At 44.2% G+C, this 19,299-nt stretch overlaps 1 pseudogene; it reads left to right on the top strand.

Annotated features, from left to right (window-relative positions):
- Positions 1-762: 762 nt before the first annotated feature.
- LOC126272957 (stress-induced-phosphoprotein 1-like) lies at positions 763-3,046 on the top strand (annotated as a pseudogene).
- The last annotated feature ends 16,253 nt before the right edge of the window (positions 3,047-19,299 follow it).

The raw sequence follows: 19,299 nt of genomic DNA, 5'->3' as shown, positions 1-19,299 counted from the left end.
AGTCTCGAATCGCGTCACCGCTACGGTCGCAGGTTCGAATCCTGCCTCGGTCCTGGGTGTGTGTGATGTCCTTAGGTTGGTTAGGTTTAAGTAGTTCTAAGTTCTAGGCGACTGATGACCTGAGAAGTTAACTCCCATAGTGCTCACAGACATTTGAACCAATCTTTTCCACCCGAAACTTGTGGCGATTTCGTTTGTGTCCTTCTCCTTTATGACTTCCGACTTGACCGTGATTTGCACGAAACCTGTCACAGGTGTTGTAGTGTCTGATAAGGGTGACCTTTATCAAATGCAATGGGCGGATAAGCAAGTTAAAAGGCGAAAAGTCCTTTGGACTCGCCTTTCATTCACTTAATTTGTTCAATTCATGACAAAAACATACGATTAGGGCACTTTTACCCAGTTAGGAAAACACTATGACCACTATGATGCTCATAGGCAAAGGTCCCGAGTTCGAGTCTCGGTCCGGCACACAGTTTTAATATGCCAGAAAGTTTCATATCATCGCACACTCCGCTGCAGAGTGAAAACCTCATTCTGGAAACATCCCCCAGGCTGTGGCTAAGCCACGCCTCCGCAATATCCTTTCTTTCAGGAGTGCTAGTTCTGCAAGGTTCGCAGGAGAGCTTCTGTAAAGTTTGGAAGGTAGGAGACGGATACTGGCAGAAGTAAAGCTGTGAGTACCGGGCGTGAGTCGTGCTTCGGTAGCTCAGATGGTTCGCAGAGCTTCTCTCTGTCGTCTGGTGAACAGTTTTGGCAGTAGAATCAAAGTATATACTGAGAGGATGAGATGCGTTTCCAAAGCCGGGTATGGCACGAAAATACTGAAAATCCATTATCTTTGAGCTGCAGTTGTTTGCTTGACTCGTAGTTCTGGATGTTTCGTTACCTGTGAGAACCGAGTTTTGAGTGTTGTGCAAGTGAAATGGATAAGGTTAATGCATTGAAGGACAAAGGAAATGCCGCCCTGCAAGCGGGCAAGCTCGACGAAGCGATTAAATGTTATACCGATGCAATAGCACTGGACAAAAACAATCACGTTTTATACAGTAACCGTTCAGCAGCGTATGCAAAAGCAGGAAAGTACTCTCAGGCACTGGAAGATGCGGAAAAAACTGTGGAATTGAAACCTGATTGGGCTAAGGGTTACAGCAGGAAAGGATCTGCTTTAGCATATCTGGGCCGTCTAGCTGAGTCTGTTAAAGCATACGAAGAGGGTCTGAAGAAAGATCCTGACAATGCCCAGTCAAAGAAAGACTTGGAAGATGTAAAAGCTCAGCAGTTTGCTGAGAAGGGGATGGCAAACCCATTTAGGATGCCAGATTTATTTATTAAATTGAGAAGTGATCCTCGTACTCGAGCGTATTTGGAAGATCCTGATTATGTGAAATTGATAAATGAACTGCAGAATAATCCAAATAGCCTAGGGACACATTTACATGATACCCGAATTTTAACAACACTAAGTGTTTTACTTGGATTAAACATTGATCCTCATGGAGATGAAGAAATGGAAACTGAACCTATACCCCCTAAACCCGAAACACCAAAACACCAGTCACAATCGAATACAAAACCGAAAGAAGAGAAGACAAATGAAAATCTCTCTGAAAGTCAAATAAAAGCACGGAAAGAAAAAGATCTTGGAAATGAAGCGTACAAGAAGGAAAAGTTTGAAGAGGCTCTGAACCATTATAACAAAGCAGTTGAACTCGATCCGACTGATATGACCTTTCTTAATAACATAGCAGCTGTGTATTTTGAACAAAAGGAGTATAAAAAGTGCATTGAACAGTGTGAAAAGGCTATTGAAATTGGGAGAGAAAATAGGGCTGATTTTAAATTGATTGCCAAAGCCTTTACCAGAATTGGGAATGCCCACAAAAAACTTGGGGACCTGTACAGTGCAAAAACTGCATTTGAAAAATCCATGTCGGAGTTCAGGAACCCTGAGGTGAAGGCTTTGCTTTCAAATGTAGAGAGAGAGATAAAAGAAGTGGAGCGAAAGGCATACATTGATCCAGCTAAGGCAGAAGAAGAGAAGGAGAAAGGAAATGAACTCTTCAAAAATGGCAATTATGCAGAAGCTGTCAAACACTACACAGAGGCAATAAAGCGGAATCCTGATGATCCAAAACTATACAGCAACCGTGCTGCATGTTACACAAGACTTGCTGCATTTGACTTGGGACTAAAAGACTGTGCGAAATGTCTTGAATTGGATCCAAAGTTCACTCGAGGTTGGATAAGAAAAGGTAAAATTCTGCAGGGAATGCAGCAACCTGGCAAAGCCATCTCAGCATACCAAAAAGCACTGGAACTAGATCCATCAAATGCTGAAGCTATTGATGGCTACAGAACCTGTACAATGGCAGTAAACTGAAATCCAGAAGAAGTTCGTAAGAGGGCAATGGCTGATCCTGAAATACAAGCTATTATGCGAGATCCAGCCATGAGAGTTATTTTAGAGCAAATGCAGAATGATCCGAAAGCTCTTGCAGAGCATTTGCAAAATCCTGAAATTGCTTCAAAGATTCAGAAGCTTTTGGAATCAGGATTGATTGCTATTCGTTGATGTAACGAGAGAGACTAATTTGCTCTGACTCATCCGTTTGATCTGCACAGGTGTTGTAACATCACCAGCGCTCAGTCATCTTCGCCTGAATTGTGTGCATTTTTTGGCAAATAATGTAATTCTTGTATTGTCTATGTTTCATTGTATTTTTATATTCAGGATGTGTTATTTAGACGACTGATGAATGTTTAGAAAGCCATTTGACTTTTTGTTTTACTGCCAGGTGCACAGATAATTTGTTACGAGCTAACAGAAGACAGTGATAGTGTTTAATGACACTAGGAGAAGTTTTTTGATTTGTTAGTGAAACAGAGATGTTATGTGAACTTTAATTCCTACTGACACTGTAAATTATTGGCATTATTATGTGACTGTTGAAAGTGCTAATTACTGTATTCTTTCAGAATACAAAATAAAATTTATAGGGGCATATGTTCCATGAAGGAGATAAGCCCTTTACTTTTACATTATCTGTAGTAAGTTTTTATCAAATTTTTGTATTGCGAATGAGTTCATTGCTTCCTATGTCCATCAGTTCAGTATTGGAGACAAGTAACAATGGTCTTAGTCTCATGGCACACCATTTATGACAATTTATTAAATAAATTCCTGTTTATGATAAGAAAAAAAAAGATGGTAGAGCCCTTGCCCGCGAAAGGCAAAGGCCCCGAGTTCGAGTCTCGGTCGGGCACACAGTTTTAATCTGCCAGGAAGTTGCATGTGTACGGAGTTCTTTAGTGACTAACTGCACGGCGTAATTTTGAGGCGATCTGACTGAGTTTTAGTGTTGTTGGCCAGCTAGAGCTGCAGCTGGGCAAAGGGTGATCTGCTGGTGGTAGATGGCGAGAAGGCTGCATTACTGGCGTCAGTTTAGGTCCTTGTGTTCAAGCAGAAGAACGCATGCTGGTAGACAAAGCTTGAGCAGCAGGGAGTCCCCTAGCCACGGGCAGAGGAGTGCTCTCTCGTGCCACAGTACATCGTCCCACACGCTAGCGACAGAGATTTTTACAGCTTCCTTAGCCGAGCCTCGATAGACCGGTGCTCTGATAATTGTTCTCTGTCGAGGAGAGTGCATTCTTCAGATTCTGCAGGTATCCGCTGAAATTTTCCTGTGAATCTTCCTGCAAGATCCGTATCTGTTACGACAGTGAAAACATTTCGCCACAGTGGCTGAAACGGGTGAGCATGGCAGAATGCCTATCACAATGTTACCAGGATAGCCATTGCGGTTTTTAAAGTCACGTTACTGAACTACATGAAAAAAGCAAACTGCCTCGTGCACACACTTTTTTTCAGCCTGTCAGCGTCAGTACAGATATTCGGAATTATGTTATGATATGTTCGATATGCCTGCCATCATTGCCGATGATGTGGAGCAGACGAATAGCGAAGTTCTGCATGGCCCGCTGAAGTGTCGGAGCATCGATGTTGTCGATGACGTCATGAATTGTTGTTTTTAGTTCAGCAATGGTTTTGGCGTTATTGCTGTACACCTTGTCTTAAATATATTTCCAGATTCGGAGAATATGGTGGCCAATCGAAGCCCATGCCAGTCGCCTCTGGGTACACCAGAGCCAGAATGCGGTCCTCAAACTGCTCCTCCAGGACATCAAACACTTTCCTGCTTCGATGGGATCAAGCTCCATCTTGCACGAATCACATCTTGTCGAAATTAGAGCCACTTCGGATACTGGAGATGAAATTACGCTCCACAATCTTCCCTTATCGTTCGGTAGCACCTTGCCATCAAGGAATATTGCACCGATTATTCCGTGACTGGATATCGCACATAGCATAGTCACCCGTTCAAGATGAAGAGACTACTCGATCGCGAAATGTGGATTTTCAGCCCCCCCTCTCCCCCCCCTCTACCCCCCTCCCCAAATGCGCCAATATTGTTTATTGACGAACATATCCAAATGAAAGTGGGCTTCGTCGCTGAACCAAACTATACAGCGCACACTAATTCCCATCATGTCCCAAGGCCAACCGTGCAGTTTGAACGTCTTAACGCAAACTGATCAGAAGTTATGCTGACTTTATTTCTGATACTTCAGTAATTGGTACCCTATAAGTCCAACATAGAAAACCGAAAACTGTGATCTGGAAGGCGTTTGAAATCCCCTTCTCCGCCATCCCATAACCACTGCGCCATCTCGTGACTACGGACCAAGTTATCGAATTTATAAATTTTCTAAAATAGTATAGCTGACGGTACAGTAAATGAGTTTATGGATTTTGAAGCAAAAAAGAGCAGTAGTACCAAATCAATAATTAAGCTTAATGATTTTCCAAAAGAGCTATACTTTCGATCTAGTTGTTGTGGTCTAAAAGTCCAAAGACTGGTTTGATGCAGCTCTCCATTGTACCCTATCCTGTGCAAGCCTCTTCATCTCCAAATAACAAACGCAATCTACATCCTATTGAATTTACTTAGTGTATTGATCTCTTGGTCTCTCTCTACGATTTTTACCCCCCCCCCCCCCCCCCACTTTCCTCTAATACTAAACTGGTGATCCATTGATGGCTCAGAACGTGTACTACCAACCGATCCCTGCTTTTAGTCAAGGTGCGGCACAAATTCCTCTTCTCCCCACTTCTGTTCAGTACCTCATCATTAGTTACGTGATCTACCGATCTAATCTTCAGCATTTTTCTGTAGCATCACACCTCAAACAATTCTATTCTCTTCTTGTATCTACTATATATCGTCCATGTTTCACTTCTATACATAGCTACACTCCATACAAATACTTTCAGAAAAAGCTTCCTGACACTAAAATCTATTCGATGTTATCATTTTTCTCTTCGTCAAAACGCTTTCCTTGCAATCGCCAGTCTACATTTTATATCCTGTCTACTTCAATCATCATCAGTCTTGTTGCTTCCCAAATAGTTAAACTCATCTACTACTTTAAGTATATCATTTCGTAACCTAATTTCGTCAGCATCACCTGATTTAATTCGACTACATCCCATTATCCTCATTTTGCTTTTGTTGATGTTCATCTAATATCCTCCCTTCAAGACAGCGTCCATTCCGTTCAACTGCTCTTCCAAGTCCTTTGCTGTCTCTGACAGAATTACGACGTCATCGGCAAACCTCAAGGTTTTTATTTCTTCTCCCTGGATTTTAATTCTTACTCCAAGTTTTTCTTTCGTTTCATTTACTGCTTATTCAATATGCAGATTGAATTATATCGGGGATAGGCTACAAGCCTGCCTCACTCCTTCCCCAAACCACTGCTTCCCTTTCATGTCCCTCGACTCTTATAACTGCCATCTGTTTCTGTGCAAATTGTAAATACCCTTTCGCTCTCTGTATTTTACCGCTGCCACCTTCGAAATTTGAAAGAGTGTATTCCAGTCAACATCGTCAAAAGGTTTCTGTAAGTCTACAAATGCTGTAAACATAGGTTTTCCTTTCCTTAACCTATCTTCTATGAGAAGTGGTAGAGTCAGTATTGCCTCGGTGGTCCTACATTTCTGTAGAATCCAAACTGCCAAACACATCTTCCTCAAGGTCGGCTTCTTCCAATTCGTTTTAGTATTTTGCAACCGTCACTTATTGAACGGATAGTTCGGCAATTTTCACAACTGTCAGCACCTGCTTTCTTTGGAATTGGAATTATTATATTCTTCTTGAAATGGATGGTATTTCGCCTGTCGCACTAGATGGAAGAATTTTGTCTTGGCTGGCTCTCCCAAGGCTATCAGCAGTTCCAACAGAATGTTGTCTACTCCTGGGATCTTGTTTAGTCTTAGGTCTTTCAGTGCTCTGCCAATTCTTCACGCAATACCATGTCTCCCATCTCACCTTCCGCTACGTCCTCTTACATTTCCATAATATTGTCCTCAAGTACATCGCCCTTGTGTAGACCCCCTATATACTCCTTCCACATTTGTGGTTTCCCTTGTTTGCTTAGAACTGGGTTTCCATCTGAGCCCTTGATATTCATACAGGTGGTTCTCTTGTCTCCAAATGTCTCTCTAACTTTTCTGTAGCTGGCGTCTATCTTAGCTCTAGTGACATATGCTTCTACATCGTTACATTTGTCCTCTATCAATTCCGGCTTAGCCACTTTGCTCTCCCTGTGGATGTCATTTTTGAGACGTTTGTATTTCTTATCTTCTGTTTCATTTACTGCATTTTTATATTTCTCCTTTCAGCAGTTAAATTCAATATCTCATGTTTTACACAAGTTTTTCTATTAGCCATCGCCTATTTATCTTTTTGATTTTCTGCTGCCTTCAGTATATCAAAGCTGCCATACTTCTACTGTCTTCCTTTGTCATGCTCTTGTCAATCGTTCCCTAATGCTTCCTCTGAAACTCTCTACAATCTCTGGTCCTTCCTGTTTATCCAGGGTCCACTTCCGTAAGTTCCTACCTTTTTGCGGTTCTTCAATTTTAATCTACACTTTGCAACCAACAAATTGTGGTTAGAGCACACATCTGCCTCTGGAAATGCCTTACTATTTAAAACCTGGTTCCTCAATCTCCGTCTTACCATTATATAATCAATGTGAAACCTCCCGTTGCCTCCGTGTCTCTTCCACGTATACAATCTTCTTTCATGATTCTTAAAGCAAGTGTCAGAGATGATAAAGTTATGCTCTGAGCAAAATTCTACCAAGCGCCTTCCTCTTTCAGTCGTTACCTCCAGCCCAAATTCACCTTCTACTTCTCCTTCTCTTCCTTTTCCTACAATCAAGTTCAAATCCTACACGACTATTAAATTTTCTTCTCCCTTAACTGTCTGTATAATTTTTTTTTATCCGATAATACATTTCTTCAGACTCTTGATCATCTGCGGAGATAGCTGTCATATGAACTGGTACTAACTTGTAACTCTATTCGCCTGATCACAAATCCTGTTCCTCCTGAAACCGATCTTCACTAATTACCACTATATCTAATCTTAACCTATCCATTTCCCTTTTAAATTTTCTAACCTAGCTGCACGATAAAGGGATCTGACATTCAATGCTCCGATCTGTAGAAATTCAGTTCTGTTTCTCCTGATAAGAACGTACACCTGAGAAGTCCCCACCCCGAAGATCCGAATGAGTCACTATCTTACCTCCGGAATATTTTACCAAAGAGCATGCCATCATCATTTAATCATACAGTAAAGCCGCATACCGTCGGGTAAAATTACGGTTGTAGTTTCCCTTGATTTCAGCCGTTCGCAGTACCAGCACAGCGATGCTGTTTTGGATTATGTTGCAAGGCTAGTTCAATCAATCATCTTCACTGATGTCCCTGCAACTATTGAAAAGGCAGCTGTCACTGTTTAGGAACCACACGTTTATCTGTATCGCAGTATTGGTGAGGCACGCCTGCCTCCCTACCATCGGCAAAGTCCGTGGTTGATGAAGCTACAGACAAGCTCTCTCTAGCTCCGCTTTCCTTGTATGACAGGCATTAGAAAGATGGATCGTCGCGTAATTGAGGCTCTAGATATGTGGCCTATAGAAGATTACTTCGAATATCATGGATAGCACATCAAATTAATGAATCGACCCTAAGGCGGGTCGGCACTAGAAGAAGACTGTCGACTGTTGTCAACCCAAACCAGTTAAAATATTTTGCCAGAGGGCAAGAGACTTAGGAAAGAACAATGATAGAGGGAAAAATTGACGGAGCAAAACCTACAGGACCCGCACTATTTAAGATGGACAGACCAGGTGAAGACCTTGATCGGAATGGGCTTGCAACAAGCAAGTGACCGTGCTCAAGTCAAAGGGAGACAGAACGTGAGGCCGCTACTTCCATGAGAGAATGAGAGAGAGTGTGTACGGCTGAGGACACGAAGGATTTTCTTTCTCTTAATCCCAGATATCGATCAGTATATGTAGTATAACAACACATACATTCTGGCGTGCACTTCCATCTTTTGGGATAATGTTATTAAGAAAGCAACTGAGATTAAATTAGCGAGTGGTCTCGTAAATAGAGAGCGAAATTTTTGTTTAAATTCTGCTTATAGTCCACCTCTGTGTGTAGTCCAGTACCAGAGGCACAGAGTTAGAACTACCGCAGTCTAATAAATACAGTCACGAGACCCTCTGGTGTGAAAGTTGCTGCCGTTTGACAGATGGAGCGACGCTAGCGCTCCAAGCGGTGAGAAAGCAGGTAGATATGTCGTAAGGACAGTGCTCGGTTTTAATTATTTTCTAATTAATGAATGGAATAGTGGTTACATTTTTGCTTTCCGTGCGTTAATAAGTTACCAGGAGGCATAAATTATGGTGAAATAAACATAAAAACAGACGAAACACATTGATTCAGTGACAAAAGCTAGAACTCGTTCATGAAGAAATACTTTCGAATGTGGCTATAGTTGCAGATTATTTCGCTGAAAGCAAGGGAATATGAATACATTTCATGCGTGAGAAGCAAAATATTTCTATTGTTATTATCATAGCCACTTCCCATGACACTTAAAAATTTTTTACGGAGTCCAGTGATTCACCCTTTCTTACACTTCACTCGAATTTCTGATACACGAATATTTTTATAGCTGTGATTACTTTTGCTTCAAAAGCGAATGTGTTGAAGATTCTTGCCGTTCATGGCCCAGATTTAGCAACATTTGTTGAATTGGTGTCTCCTGTGTTGGAAAACAGTTTTATTGCTTTTGATGGTTTGTTATCACATCTGTATGGTTTTCTCCTATGGTACAGTTGTGGTGGCTTACTTGATAGTCGACTAGGTATTACGTTCCTTTTGGGAATATACACCCCATCTTCCTGCAAAAAGACAGGTCTTCTGGTGTTTACTAGCGATTTTTTTTGGTAGTATTCAGAATTCAGTAATCGTCTGTACGTTAGAAGAGAATCGGAACACATCGTTTCATATCTCTCAGGTTCCCTTAGGAAACTAAATAATCACAAATGTGATGTAATCTTTTAGTTACTGCCGAGTTTTTTTTTTTTTTTTTTTTTTTTTTTTTTTTTTTTTTTTTTTTTTTTACTCTGGTGCGATTTTACTTTTATGGTAACGGAATTCCTTCACTGTGTTGCATGGTCCCCTATTTAGTCTATTTTATCACTACTCTCATTTTGTGCTTCGTCTTTCTTTGCTGAATTCTGAGTCCATATAATGTGCTTATTAACATGTTCATTCCAGTCAACAGACCTCAGAAGTCTTTCTCACTTTCACTGAGAACAGGAATCTCATCAGTTAGCTGCTTTCAATACGGTTGCAACTTTTCGAAGTAGAGGGGGGGAGAGTGACGATTCGCCGGGAAGAACCTCCGCGTGCGTGTGTGTACACTGCGCGATCTAATCTGCGCCGGCCGGACCATTACGAGCGGGGTGGCCCCCCCGGGTCTGAGCTCTGCCCGGCGCCGGACCCCGCGGAGCAGCTGGCCCGCAAACCCATCGGGCCGTGACGTCAGCCAGCAGCCAGTCTCAATAGCCGTAATTGGCCGCACCCTGGGGTGGCCGCCGACACAACACAGGCGCCCGCTCTGGCTGGGCGCGGCGTGCTCGCCTCGCAACAACTCAGCGCTCACAGCGCGTGGAATCCACTGACATCTAGCGCCATCACTTTGCACTATATTGTTACAACTTACGGAAAGAAAGGAAGAATGAATTGATTGTTGGTGTTAATAACGATCATACTCCTCAACCTCCTCTGCATTACTGCAAATGACGTGTTTTAAGAGGTCCATAATTAGTTTGTTGCTAGCGCACTCGAGCAGATGTATTTTCGACGGATTGTTCACGCGCTGCCTGCGATATGTAAGCTATAAGAGAATCTCAGACCAGAGAGCAGTGTTGTCAGCAGTAGGAACTGTGTGGCAGTAGGACTAAGTAGTAGCGAGCAGTCTGGTGTATCGTGTAGGCTGGGCCGGTCGTGTGGAGCGATGGTGGTGGCTCTGGTTCTGAGCACTATGAGACTTAACAGCTGTGGTCATCAGTCCCCTAGAACTTAGAACTGCTTAAACCTAACTAACCTAAGGACATCACACACATCCATGCCCCAGGCAGGATTCGAACCTGCGACCGTAGCAGTCGCGCGGTTCCGGACTGCGCGCCTAGAACCGCGAGACCACCGCGGCCGGCAGCGATGTTGGTGCCTGAGCGTTGTAGCATAAGGTAAAAGCAGCCTCGCGCATATGTAGTATTGTTATATCAAGTCCCATGTAAATGTTTTTAAAAAAATCTCTTAATAATAATCTTTTTTTATAAAAATTAACTTTTGACAATCATTCACCTCAATTTAAAGAATTTACTAATCTCTCCAATCCATGGTCATCCTGATTATTGTAAAGAAAAATCACTTGTTTCCTTTTATACACGACAAATCTGGCGGCCAGCATTGCACTGGGCTGTGCCAGAAAAATTTCTTGTAGCAGCAGATACATACGCGTTATCCGGCGACCTTATTGAGGTAAGAATTTTTAATTTATTCAGTATGATCTTTCAGGGCCATGGCGCAGCACTGCTGACGTCCGAAATTTACCAGTTTAAATTCACAGTCAATTATTGAAAGGTTATAAGCATGCCACAATTTTATTGAGAGATTAGTCACATTTTTATTATTGGTAGGTTACGGAATTTATCTGTTGGTAGGTTACGCTAAGTGTGAATGCTATACATAATTATTTTATCTGTTCGTAGGTTATACTATATGTGAATGTTATATTTTTTATCTGTTGGGAGGTTACAGTGTCACTGACCACATTTCTTCTGTGCGTGCAGTACACGTCGCGTGCCTAGTTTTTTTCCACTGCACTGTGTGGAATACGAAGGTTCTGTTATAGTTCACTAACCTGCTGTCTTCAAGTTGATGTCCCCAGCACAGAAAACAGCACGCAGATCGTAGTTTCCGTATCTTGAGGCTGAAACTGACCTTTAGCGAGGTTCTGTTCTGAAATAATGTATCACTTCTTTGGGATACCACTCGCTTATTTTAATATAGCCACACGAGAAGACTACCTGATCTTAATATAACACCTTCTGATACAGCAAAGTACATCATCATACACAATGTTTACAAAAATGTATCTTTACACTATTTGTGGCACGCGTCTGTGCCCGTCATTACCGGAGTGAATCTTTTAATACTGAATACTGGCAAACACATCCTGCCACAGCCAACATGACTGTACATCTTGACTGCCTAATCCAGAGTGACGATCAAGAACTTAAATAAAATTGGAAACACATCCTACGACAGACAATATGTCTGTTCTTCTCGACTGCCTAATGCAGAGTGACGAACAGCCCTTATACACTTCGCGCGCCATACCAGAAAAGGCGTGACCCGAACGCTTCCGAAGTGCTTCGTCTGCAATTTCCTCAGTCTTTTGTTTTTGATTTAAATTGTTTTTAATAATCGATAGACAGCTGTTTAGAGATATTTGTACACTCCTGGAAATTGAAATAAGAACACCGTGAATTCATTGTCCCAGGAAGGGGAAACTTTATTGTCACATTCCTGGGGTCAGATACATCACATGATCACACTGACAGAACCACAGGCACATAGACACAGGCAATAGAGCATACACAATTTCGGCACTAGTACAGTGTATATCCACCTTTCGCAGCAATGCAGGCTGCTATTCTCCCATGGAGACGATCGTAGAGATGCTCGATGTAGTCCTGTGGAACAGCTTGCCATGCCATTTCCACCTGGCGCCTCAGTTGGACCAGCGTTCGTGCTGGACGTGCAGACCGCGTGAGACGACGCTTCATCCAGTCCCAAACATGCTCAATGGGGGACAGATCCGCAGATCTTGCTGGCCAGGGTAGTTGACTTACACCTTCTAGAGCACGTTGGATGGCACGGGATACATGCGGACGTGCATTGTCCTGTTGGAACAGCAAGTTCCTTTGCCGGTCTAGGAATGGTAGAACAATGGGTTCGATGACGGTTTGGATGTACCGTGCACTATTCAGTGTCCCCTCGACGATCACCAGAGGTGTACGGCCAGTGTAGGAGATCGCTCCCCACACCATGATGCCGGGTGTTGGCCCTGTGTGCCTCGGTCGTATGCAGTCCTGATTGTGGCGCTCACCTGCACGGCGCCAAAAACGCATACGACCATCATTGGCACCAAGGCAGAAGCGACTCTCATCGCTGAAGACGACACGTCTCCATTCGTCCCTCCATTCACGCCTGTCGCGACACCACTGGAGGCGGGCTGCACGATGTTGGGGCGTGAGCGGAAGACGGCCTATCGGTGTGCGGGACCGTAGCCCAGCTTCATGGAGACGGTAGCGAATGGTCCTCGCCGATACCCCAGGAGCAACAGTGTCCCTAATTTGCTGGGAAGTGGCGGTGCGGTCCCCTACGGCACTGCGTAGGATCCTAGGGTCTTGGCGTGCATCCGTGCGTCGCTGCGGTCCGGTCCCAGGTCGACGGGCACGTGCACCTTCCGCCGACCACTGGCGACAACATCGATGTACTGTGGAGACCTCACGCCCCACGTGTTGAGCAATTCGGCGGTACGTCCACCCGGCCTCCCGCATGCCCACTATACGCCCTCGCTCAAAGTCCGTCAACTGCACATACGGTTCGCGTCCACGCTGTCACGGCATGCTACCAGTGTTAAAGACTGCGATGGAGCTCCGTATGCCACGGCAAACTGGCTGACACTGACGGCGGCGGTGCACAAATGCTGCGCAGCTAGCGCCATTCGACGGCCAACACCGCGGTTCCTGGTGTGTCCGCTGTGCCGTGCGTGTGATCATTGCTTGTACAGCCCTCTCGCAGTGTCCGGAGCAAGTATGGTGGGTCTGACACACCGGTGTCAATGTGTTCTTTTTTCTATTTCCAGGAGTATATTAAAAACTGAAGTCATTCCAATGAGTAATTTAACTAATAATAATAACGTTTTGGCGCCTTTGCTCCGAACACAGCAGACAATCACAGAGCAGTAGCATTATGCAGGCGGTCTTTCTCACGGGAATGATACCGAATCTAGCATCTGTCACAGTACCTCGGACCACATTTCCTCATCTATATACGTCTTGCATCTCCACTGCTCTGGGAACAGCTTCTTTGAGCCTAATATGACGGCTGGCTAAGCCAGAAATATTACGAACTAGAAGGTGGGCAAAATGAAAGTGACCGGAAAGTACGAGAGACGTGTCGAAAGTAAGTTTCATCGTTGCTTTTGAAGGAGAAGATGGTGCAGCGGGTGACTCAAATACATATGAATCCACACCCGTTGCTGGTTCAACGACGGAGGGGCATCAGCGGAGGAGACGTGACAGAAGCGCAGCAGACCGGCTTACCCGAGGTTATTCGAGTAGAAATCACAATGGCAGACGAACGTGTACTGACAACGTGGTCGTCAAAGGAAGTACACTACTGGCCATTAGAATTGCTCCACCACGAAGATGACGTCATACAGACGCGAAATTTAACCGACAGGAAGAAGATGATGCGGTATGCAAATGATTAGCTTTCCAGAGCATTCACACACTGTTGGCACCGGTGGCGACACCTACAACGTGCTCACATGAGGAACGTTTCCAACCGAATTCTCATACACAAACAGCAGTTGACCGGCGTTGCCTGGTGAAACGTTGTTGTGATGCCTCGTGTAAGGAAGAGAAATGCGTACCATCATGTTTCCGACTTTGATAAAGGTCGGATTGTAGCCTATCGCTATTCCGGTTTATCGTATCGCGACCTTGCCGCTCGCGTTGGTCGAGATCCAATGACTGTTAGCAGAATATGGAATCGGTGGGTTCAGGAGGGTAATACGGAACGCCGTGCTGGATCACAACGGCCTCGTATTACTAGTAGTTGAGAAGACAGGCGTCTTATACACGTGGCTGTAACGGATCGTGCAGTCACGTCTCGATCCCTGAGTCAACACACGAGGACGTTCGCAATACAACAACAGTTTGCACGAACAGTTCGAAGACGTTTGCAGCAGCATGGACTATCAGGTCTGAGACCATGGCTGCGGTTACCCTTGACACTGTATCACAGCCAGGAGCGCCTGCGATGGTGTACGCAACGACGAACATGGGTGCACGAATGGCAAAACGTCAGTTTTCGGATGAATGTACATTCTGTTTACAGCATCATGATGGTCGCAACCGTGTTTGGCGACATCGCGGTGAACGCACATTCTAAGCGTGTATTCGTCATCGCCATACTGGCGTATCACCCGGCGTCATGGTATGGGGTGCCATTGGTTACACGTCTCGGTCACCTCTTGTTCTCAATGACGGCGCTTTGAACAGTGGACTTTACATTTCAGATGTGTTATGGCCCGTGGTGGCTCTACCCTTCATTCTATCACTGCGAAACCCTACATTTCAGCAGGATAATGCACGACTGCATGTTGCAGGTCCTGTACGGGCCTTTCTGGATAGCGAAAATATGACTGCTGTTCTGGCCAGCACATTCTCCAGATCTCTCACCAATTGAAAACGTCTGGTCAATGGTGGCCGAGCAACTGACTCGTCACAATACGCCAGTCACTGCTCTTGATGAACTGTGGCATCGTGTTCAAGCTGCAGTGGGCAGCTGTACCTGTACACGCCATCCAAGCTGTGTTTGGCTCAATGCCCAGGCGTATCAAGGCCGTAATTAGGGCCAGAGGTGGTTGTTCTGGGTACTGATTTCTCAGGATCTATGCACCCAAATTGGGTGAAAATGTAAACATATGTCAGTTCTAGCATAATATATTTGTCCAATGAATACTCGTTTATCATCTACATTTCTTCTTGGTGTAGCAATTTTAATGGCCAGTAGTATAAGTTTCATCATTGTTTTTGATGGAGAAGAGATGCAGCAGGTGACACGAACAAACACTATATGAATCGACACCCTTTGCTGGTTCAACGACGGAGGGGCATCAGCGGAGGAGACGTGACAGAAGCGCAGGGCTCCGAAGAAGAGAGAGTAGCAGCAGACCGGCTTACCCGAGGTTATTCGTGTAGCAATCACAATGGCAGACAAACGTGTACTGAGAACGTGGTCTTCAATGGAACTGCGTGCTGTTATCCGGTATGAATGTGCCCGTCATCAATGAACGCCTGCAGACGTCGCGTGGTGAAGAGGTCATACTCGTCAAATAATTAGCCGCTGGTATTGCATGTTCAAAGGAGACTTTCACCTGTTCCCTGCATTGAAAGCGGCACTCTCGGGACAAACATCACTTCCAAACCAACGTTATGTCGGAGCAGGTTGTGAGACGGACCTGTACATCACAGGGTACCGCGTTATACCATAGAGGTTCTTTCAAACTGATTCCAAGCTACGACAAATGTCTCAATATCGGTGGCGACTTTGTCGAAAAACAGTCCTCGGTCTACGTGATGTCAAGGTGTATTTGTTTGTTGGCAATAAAGTTCCCGTGTGAAAAACAATGACGGAACGTTTTTTTCGGAAGGTCCCTCGCATTTACAACAAGATTGACATAAATTGACCCTTGTTAATGAACATTAGAGGATTCTGGAAATGGCCACTGGCTTATCACCACAGGCCGATGCACCGCTGTGGTTGATGTGTAAAACTGTGGGACACGCGTATAACAGCTCCATCTAATAGACAGTATTAATAGTGGTTTCAGCGTACCGCCATAGCTCATCAAGTGTGTGAGGATTATTTCAGCACCTATGACTCTCCAATCCGCGCGACTTACATCTCGCGGAAAGACCACAAAGATAAGAGAGATTAGGGTTCGTACAGAGGCATATAGGCAGTCATTTTTCCCTCGTTGTGCTTGGGAGTGGAACAGGGAGAGAAGATGCTAGTTGTGGTACGAGGTACCCTCTGCCACGCACCGTATGGTGGATTGCGGAGTATGTATGTATATGTAGATGTAGATGTGGACAGACACAAGATGATCGAGTCGGCCAAGAGATTCCAATGCCTCTGCTGACTGTCCTATTTTCACTGAACGCCTCATGCACTCGTGGAAAGATCGTCAAGGCGGAGTGAGTACTTGCTCCGTGTTGCACAAATATGGTCATTCATCTAATCTGAATGGATTCACATATCGATCACACAGTTTCTGTATGTACCGGTCAGCATTAACAGTTTGATGAACGGTTCGTGGTACGATGCAAACACCACTACTGCGATTATTATTGAGCAAAAGAATTTTACTTTGCAAAAGACTTTTCATGTTTTTCCACATATCTATCTCCTCTGAGTTACCACAGATTACATGTCACTGTTCCCATTTTTGCTAAGAATGCAGTACACGCGAGGTGCTTAGTTGCTTTCACTTCTCCGACTTACACTGGATTTCTGACAAAGGTCACCAACCTGCGATCTTCTATACGTACCCCGTCGCGTAGAAAACAGCACGCAGGTCCAGGCCGCACATCCGTTACCTGGTGGCTGTAACGAACTGTTAGCAAGAAACTGGTACTGTTTAAGTGACTGATTCCTTCACTTTTTTTGGACGCCGCCCACTCGCATTGTTCTAGTAGAATAAGAGAAACTGCGAATTACAATCTTTATCCACCGTCTGCTTAACAATTCACACGTCATTTATAATTTCACAACTTCTCTCTTTAAACAGTGATAACTGATCACACATCTACGTATTTTTTTAACTATTCTCGACTTAATATTTCTTTATAGAACTGAAATACAACCGATCGCAGCAGACAACATTTCTGTGACTCCTGTCTTCTCGTTCAGGCGTGAATTCGCAGCGCAAACGAATGCGCTTGGCAATGCAGTTTAGCTGAGACCCTGACTTTTCATCTAAATTCCGTTCTTAGTTTTGTTTATTATTATGATTTGAAATAAGTGGGCGATAACCTGGCATTTAGAGGTGCCTACATTCAATGGCAAGCAAATTTAAGGCACAGCTTTTATAATATTAATGATAGAAAATTTGTGTTCTGGCGCGCTGTCTCTGAACACAGCAGCAAATCACAGTCGTGAACTACAATTGGGGCGCTCTTTCCCACGAAAGTGGTACCGCTCATACGATCTTCTACTGATACCTCACATTACGTATTACGACATCTACTTAGTGCTGCATGTATCAACTGCGCCGAAGAGAGAATTTTCGAGTTGCGTATGATGGCCGTTAAAACTAGAAATATTACATTATGCAACGACTCCTCGAAGTAATGACGGACATTTTTGGATACATAATGACGAATGTTCGATGAACCCTCTGCCAAGCACTTAAATGTGAATTGCAGAGTAGTCATGTAGATGTAGATGTAGATGTAGATGTTCTGTGAGTCACTTACCCCGATAAGCTGAACCAGACCTCATCTGAAGATATCTAAACCTGAAGATCTAGACGTCCTGTTTCCACTTTTCTCAGAAACCAACGGAAAAAATAAACACGCAAAAGTTCGCCTGGACGCTTTGACTCATGCACATCAGTAAATTTGTAAGGAAACAGCTCTGTTTTCAACGTTTGGACGCGACGATCTCTGAATTTCCTGTTGCACAGATAAACGGCGTAGAGGCTTTGCCCTGGGCGTTTCTGGTTGTCGAACTCTTCTCGGATAGTTACGATTTTTATTCGCTGCAGAGTCAATTTCGCCACATTTTACTACCAAGTTTTGCATTGCAGAGTTTTCTGGACGAATAATGACTGTGTCATTGTGTTTGAATGAGTGAGAGGAGCAGACGTGTTTAGTGGCCCGTTGAATGCAGCAAGAAATGACGATCACGATAAGACAACACGTGTTCATGGTCAGGTATTATGCAAAGCAAAATTCGTAAGCTTAATTGTTTTTGCAAAAGTTTTATACCTGAAGTGATTCGGAAAAATGTCTACCAAAGCCTGTACACAGACCTTGGTGACAAAATAGCGCAAAATGGGCTCTGCAGCGAATAAAAATCGTTACTATTCGAAGCGTTCGAACACCGAAAAATGTTACTTGACTGAAAACCTGCAACAAAGTTCCACGAAATTTCAGTGCTGTTTATCTGTCCAAATGGGAATTAAGAGATCGTCACGTAGAAACATTATCTGTATTCTGACTCTTTCGTATTTGGTTCTAGGGATGGTATCTGAGTGAAGTGGAATCAGCAGTTTTAGATCTTCAGTTTTTCGGCTCTTTAGGCGAGGCATGGCTCACATCGACAGATGTCAACTCACAGAACTTACAACTTTACACCCCAAAACACATACGTTTCTCATATTGGGTGCATTGTGCTGCCATCTACTGCCAGATACTCCATATCAGGGACCTCAGTACAAAATAGACATCGGTCTTCCATCGTGGTCAGGTGATTGGGTGTCACGTGTGTTATACGCCTGTACGCGAGATTTCCACACTTCTAAACATCCCTAGGTCCACTGTTTCCGACGTGATAGTGAAGTGGAAACGTGAAGGGACACGTGAAAGCAAAAGCATACAGGTCGACCTCCTCTGTTGACAGACAGAGAAGTCAGCAGAAGAAGCCGACAGTTGAACAGGGTCATAGTGTGTAATAGGCAGACGTACATCCAGAACATCACACAGGAATTCCAGACTGCATCAGAATACACTACAACTACTATGATAGCTAGGCGGGAGGTGAGAAAACTTGGATTTCATGATCGAGCGGCTGCTCATAAGCCACACATCACACCGGTGAACGCCAAACGACGCCTCGCTTGGTGAACGGAGTGTAAACATTGGACGATTGAATAGTGGAGAAACGTTGTGAGGAGTGACGATTCACGGTACACAGTGTGGCGATCCGATGGCAGGGTGTGGATATGGCGCATGTCCGGTGAGCGTCATGTGCCAGCGTGTGTAGTGCCAACAGTA

The sequence above is a fragment of the Schistocerca gregaria genome, chromosome 5 (genome assembly GCF_023897955.1).
Source record: "Schistocerca gregaria isolate iqSchGreg1 chromosome 5, iqSchGreg1.2, whole genome shotgun sequence".
Taxonomy (NCBI): domain Eukaryota; kingdom Metazoa; phylum Arthropoda; class Insecta; order Orthoptera; family Acrididae; genus Schistocerca; species Schistocerca gregaria.
Note: the sequence above shows the minus strand (reverse complement) of the source record. Positions and strands in the feature narration are given on the sequence as shown.